The sequence below is a fragment of the Lithobates pipiens genome, unplaced genomic scaffold (assembly GCF_037356315.1).
Source record: "Lithobates pipiens isolate NorthernLeopardFrog02 unplaced genomic scaffold, aLitPip1_a1.2 Scaffold_14, whole genome shotgun sequence".
Classification (NCBI taxonomy): Eukaryota; Metazoa; Chordata; class Amphibia; order Anura; family Ranidae; genus Lithobates; species Lithobates pipiens.
The window spans coordinates 192458-199061 of NW_027507728.1; the positions used below are offsets into that span (position 1 = coordinate 192458).

The 6604-nt window shown below is 42.8% G+C and overlaps 1 non-coding gene across 1 annotated transcript; it reads left to right on the plus strand.

Annotated features, from left to right (window-relative positions):
* Positions 1-5997: 5997 nt before the first annotated feature.
* LOC143981377 (U6atac minor spliceosomal RNA) lies at positions 5998-6127 on the plus strand. Its single transcript, XR_013274303.1, has one exon. It is a non-coding gene; the product is annotated as a U6atac minor spliceosomal RNA (small nuclear RNA).
* Positions 6128-6604: the final 477 nt, after the last annotated feature.

Genomic DNA, 6604 nt, shown 5'->3' on the forward strand with positions numbered 1-6604 from the left:
ATTGTATTGTAACTGTATTGTCTCCCTTTTATATTGTAAAGCGCTGCGTAAATTGTTGGCGCTATATAAATCCTGAATAATAATAATAATAATAATAATAATCCACATGACCAGGCAGAACTTCTAAACACAGCCTGGCCAGACTGGTGTTAAAGCCCACCTACATAATCAACCCTTTATTGTTCTGAGGCAAAAACTAAATTTACATGCGTATGACATTTTGGCCAAAATGTCATCCACTACACCTGTGTTTAGCATTTTTTTTTTTTTCAACAAACGCAGGTTTATTAATCATATAAAAAGGTTACAATAAAGAATGGTAGTGGGCGCAACCACACATATCTTACACAGTATAACAATGCCATGTTGGACTTACCCCTTACACAACGGGGAGAGTCATCCTAGATAACAGAATATAGTTGCCATACGGGCATCCCATCCAACCCCCCCCCCAACCGCCCCATGACACGATCACCATGCGTATCTACCTCAGACTACACAAGTTTCCACAGCATTTAACCATCTATCCCACACCTTGTTATATTTGGCAGGGCATCCACGGTGCCTATACACTAACTTTATATATGGCAGTTTATTATTAATTGCTATGATCCAGTCACGTACCACAGGAGGAGCTGAGCGCATCCACAGCTTTGCTATCAGCTTTCTTGCGGTAAACAGTGTGGACTGCAGGAACGTGGTAAGGTACACATCAATCGTAACATCTGGGAACATACCCAATATGCACACTTTCGGGTCCAAGTGCAGTGGTGACCCCATGTGGTCATGCAGGAAGGTAATTATTTGCATCCAAAAAATTTGAATCTTAGGACATAACCACAATAAGTGGTAGAAAGTTCCAGAAGAACATAAGCACATGGGGCACCCCGGACCAGAGCTAGGTTGGAACTTCGCCAGCCTGATGGGGGTCAGGTACGATCTGTGAATTATATACAGCTGTGTAAAGCGGTCTGGAATGCTCAATGACACCAGCTTAACATTTTCTAACAACTCCTGTGTTTAGCATTTTTAAACACAGGAGAAGTTATCTCAGTTACAGTATATAACAATATCCGCGTTCTGGTTTAGTGTCTGTGATGGGAACTAATTGGGGCACTATAATGACTCAGCTAGAGTGCCTAGTGGCCCCTTCTTGTACCTGCCATTGTATGTGTTCTGATACTGCCGTGCTGGAAAACCTCAAAGCTGATCCTCACAAATCCCTCTTTACCCATCTGTAGAAGACTGTGCCAGACTGTAAGCCAATTCCTAATCTGCCTGTGTGTCCGGGTTATCCCTGCAAAGATCTCAGCATTAGCCTCTAATTCGTCTGAAGCACCAGGCCCTCTGATGGGTCTGATCTTCACATTGCACACGGGGTATCTGGGCCTCATGAACTCCTTTGCAGCCTGCTGGGTCAATTAAGTTAATTTCAGAGCCTTCATGTTAAAAACAAGTCAGCAGTGCTGGCTGCCATATCTTTATCCTTATAGGTTCACTTTAAAGTCTCATGCACATGGTCACTTTTATGTGTCCAGCATAAGTTACGGATCTATTTTTGCTCTCAGGGCGCCGCTCAGTGTGCAGCCACCCATAGTAACGAATGGCTGTATGCTAGCTGTATGGGGGTATACACTACAGGGACAGGCAGTCAGGGGAGGCAGGTGAGGCCATGAACATAAAAAAAAAAATATATATATATATATATATATATATATATATATATATATATATATATATATATATATATATATATATATATATATATATGTGTGTGTGTGTGTGTGTGTGCTGCACTTATATCCATATTTACCATTGCAAAGTAGTTGGATCCTGTATGTGCGTTATAATGAATCGAAATTAATCGATTAATTGATTTAAAAAAAATAGATTAATTGAACACAAAAATTGTAATCAGTAACAGCCCTTTTTATATATATATATATATATATATATATATATATATATATATATATATATATATATATGGGCTGTTACTGATTACAATTTTCGTGTTCGATTAATCTATTTTTTTTAATCAATTAATCGATTAATTTCGATTCATTATAACGCACATACAGGATCCAACTACTTTGGCAATGGTAAATATGGATATAAGTGCAGCACAAAAACAATTAATAAAATAAATAATAACAACAGAACAAATAATAATAAATCTGAAGGCAATTAGAGAGATGAAATAGCAGTCCAGAGAGAGGATAAACAGCCAGATCCACAAGTTATTCCACTAGTGCTGATCCATACGGCACAAATATCACAGCTTATCAGCCTCTAAGGACAACAATGTTAAAAATGGAGGTTATCAAATTTGCCTACACTTAGCTCACTGAATGATCCCAGTTAAAGTGGTTGTATAGTGTTTTTTTTTTTTACTTTTACCTACAGGTAAGCCTATAATAAGGATTACCTGTAGGTAAAAAAAAATATTTCCTAAACCTGTATGGTTTAGGAGATATTCCCCTCGCAATGAGCCGCTGACTACAGCGGCACATGCGCACAGGGGATTTTTGGCTGAAAGCCCGGCATACGCCAAACTTTGCCGGAAAGAAATCTCCCATGCGCATGCGCGGGAGTGACGATGTCGCGGCTCCGGCCACTCACATCGCTGGAGCTGCGATACCCAGAAGACACACAGAGGGAATATGTCAGCTCCCTTTGGCGTGGATCGTCGGAGATATCGGGGCCTCGTTCCAAGGTAACTATTTCATAATGAGCTAGTATGCGGTGCATACTAGCTCATTATGCCTTTTCCCTTGCAGGTCAGAAAAAAATAAAAATCAGCGGGTTTACTACCGCTTTAACCACATCCATATTTATCATCGCTGTCCAGTCTGTCCGGTGACGTCACAGGCATCAACGTCACAGACATCAACATCACTGGAATCCTCCCCCCTTCCCTTAATTTAACAGACGGAGGGGAGGAGTCCGCTGACGTCGGTGTCCGTGATGTCACCGGATCTCCGACGGAACTCCCTGAAGACTCGGGAAGCCGGGGTTCTGCCATATAGCGTCCGGCCATCGAGAAGTGTCTGCCCCGTACTGCGCATGCGCATCGCTTGCGCAGTACGGAGCAGAAGAATATTCGGAAAATCTCCGAAGATGAACGGCGCCTGCGCCGTGGGTCGAGGTGCTAGCCCCACCATCAAAGTGGACATAAGGCGGCTTCGCTCGTGACGCTTCGGGCACGGCCTCGCTGCGCTCGGCTCTTTTTATTCTAACTCTATGTCCACTTGGATGGTGAGTCTAGAACCTGGACTCATGGTGCAGGCGGCATTCATCTTCGGCTATTTTCGGGATCTGTGTGTCCCGTGTAATGCGCATGCGCAGTACACAGCGGACACTATCCGACGGGGGACACTATGTGATAGTACACCAGCAGAGAGGTGAGTACCGATCAAAAGAATTTTCACCAATCAAAAAAATTAACGATTAATCGAGGAACTAACCGCTAATTTCCGCAGCCATAATATATATATATATATATAAACAAATAATAATAATTTAAAAAAAAACAAGCATCGAGGGTCGTAGCTCAGTGACCAAATTTTGGGGGTATGTAGCCTAAGTCCTACCCCACCACTAGTAAAAAATGTGGGGCTCCTACAACCTATGGTTCCGGAGATACGGGGCTCCTTGCGCAGCCTGTCAGAAGCTACATAGCTACAAAGCGGGCAGTTTAAATACAAGCTGGCACACGCTGAGGGTTATTTACTAAAGGCAAATTCAATTTCACTACAAGTGCACTGAAAGGAAGTGCAGTCGCTGTAGATCTTAGGGGTAGATCTGAAATGAGGGGAAGCTCTGCTGATTTTATCATCCAATCATGTACAAGCTAAAATGCTCATCGAGCAAAAGAAGCAGTCAGCAACTCCATATTCGGCGAAACTAGTCTGCTGCTGACTGACTGTACTCACTGTGAAGGCTTGAAAATAAATACACTTGATGGTATGGAGTTGCCGGCTGCTTCTTTTACTCGGTGACCGTTTGTCTATTGGTGTGTGGGAGGACACCTCAGCTTGGACTGTAAACTTCCAAAGCAAGACTTTGTTTCCCACTGTTCTGAGCCACACAATCTTTGATCCAAGCTAAAGCTAAAATGCTGTTTTTTATTTCCCTTGTATGTCCCCCTCAGATCTACAGTGACTTCACTTCCAAGTGCACTTGTAGTGCAAAGGGGATTTACTTTTAGTAAATAACCCCCCCGCTGCTTGCGGCAGACTGAGAGGTTGAGCTTACAAGGCCTCTCCCTACTTCTTGTCAGAGGCACTGAGCTCAATGGACAGATTGGAGTCTTGGACCAATAAAAATGCTACAGGAGACTGCGGACATACTACAGGAGACTTTGGACGTACTGTCATGGGTGGAATGCTCTGTAGTATGGCATGGGATGGGTAGAATGCTCTGCGGTGTATCATGGGATGGATGCAATACTCTGCAGTATGTCATGGGATGGGTGAAATGATCTGCAGTGTATCGTGAGATCAGTGGAATGCTCTGCAGTGTATTATGGGATGGATGGAATGCTCTTCAGTGTACCATGGGATGGGTGAAATGCTCTGCAGTGTAACATGGGATGGATGCAATGCTCAGTGTTGTCATGGGATGGATGGGAATGCTCTGCAGTGTATTATAGGATGGGTGGAGTGCTCTGCAGTATATTATGGAATGGGTGGAATGCTCTGAAGTGTATCATAGAATGGATGGAATGCTCTGCAGTCTATCATAGAATGGGTAGAATGCTCTGCAGTGTATTTTGGGATGAGTGGAATGCTCTGCAGTGTATCATAGAATGGGTGGAATGCTCTGCAGTGTATTATATGATGGGTGGAATGCTCTACAGTATATTATGGGATGGGTGGAATGCTCTGAAGTGTATTATAGGATGGGTGGAATGCTCTGCAGTATATTATGGGTTGGGTGGAATGCTCTCCATTATATTATGGGATGGGTGGAATGCTCTGCAGTATATTATGGGATGGGTGGAATGCTCTGCAGTGTATTTTGTGATGTGTGGAATTCTCTGCAGTATATTATGGGATAGGAGGAATGCTCTGCAGTATATTATGGGATGGGTGGAATGCTCTGCAGTGTATTTTGTGATGTGTGGAATTCTCTGCAGTATATTATGGGATAGGAGGAATGCTCTGCAGTATATTATGGGATGGGTGGAATGCTCTGCAGTGTATCATAGAATGGGTGGAATGCTCTGCAGTATATTATGGGATGGGTGGAATGCTCTGCAGTGTATCATAGAATGGGTGGAATGCTCTGCAGTGTATTATGGGATGGGTGGAATGCTCTGCAGTATATTATTGGATGGGTGGAATTCTCTGCAGTGTATCATAGAATGGGTGGAATGCTCTGCAGTGTATTATGGGATGGTTGGAATGCTCTGCACACATATACAGATATAAACATGCACACTCGGCAGGGATGGGGCTCCTGTAGATGAGTGGTGTAGGAGAGGATTATATATATATTTATTTATTTTTTTGGAGGGTGGAAGGTTGTCTGCACTTCTATAGAAAGTCATGCGCAGTAACACTCTCACCCGTCCCGCCCCGCCCACCGCAGTGTGATAGGACTCTCTAACATCACTGGCTACAATACAGTTGCCCCGCCCTATCATGTGACCAGCCTTTGTCATTTTGTCTTATCCTCCGTCTCCGCCTATATAGAAATCAGATTTCCGCATCCGGGTCTGTGTTCCAACTACCGCCTTTAGCAACGCCCCCTTTACGGTCATTGGTTGAAATTTTGCATAGTTAATTTTCCAGCTTTTGCTTTAGCAGACGTTTATTTATATTGAAGAAAGTGATTATACGGTTGAAATTTGGCGATTGCTCTTCTCAGTGATTATTTAGAAGGGGTGGGCATAACCCAAAGTGGTTTAGAATTGATTATGTAAAATCGCCATAAGTTGAACTTTCCAGATATGTGTGTGCTTTATAAAGGGAACACACGCTTATTACTGTTGTGTTGTATGAAAGGAGAGAAGGTTAGCACTCCCCTTGACAAGGATGGAAGAGGTCCCAGTGGCCTTTACAACACACATACGGTTAAGGCATTGTCACTTACTTCGTGGCATCTCTAACCAAGTTTTTTGGCTCACTCCCTGTGTGTATAGTGAGGGGGGATTATTGTGATCTCATCAGAGGGCCATTGAAGGATCTACTTCTGGCTTCTGTGCTTTACAGTAATCAGAATAGATCACATCCACATCTGTGCAGTGCGCACCATCTTATCACCTTTGAATGAGCAGCCAAACGCACCAATCTTAACCACCTCAATACCGGGGGGCAATTACACACCTTCCTGCCCAGACCAATTTTGAGCTTTCAGCGCTGTCGCAATTTGAATGACAATTGCGCGGTCATGCTACACTGTACCCAAATTAAATTTTTATAATTTTTTCCCCACAAATAGAGATTTCTTTTGGTGGTATTTGATCACCTCTACAGTTTTTATTTTTTGCTAAACAAATAAAAAAAGACCGAAAATTATGAAAAAAAATGTTTTTTTTTGTTTCAGTTTCAAAACTTTGTAAATAAGTAAGTTTTCTCCTTCACTGATGGGCACTGAT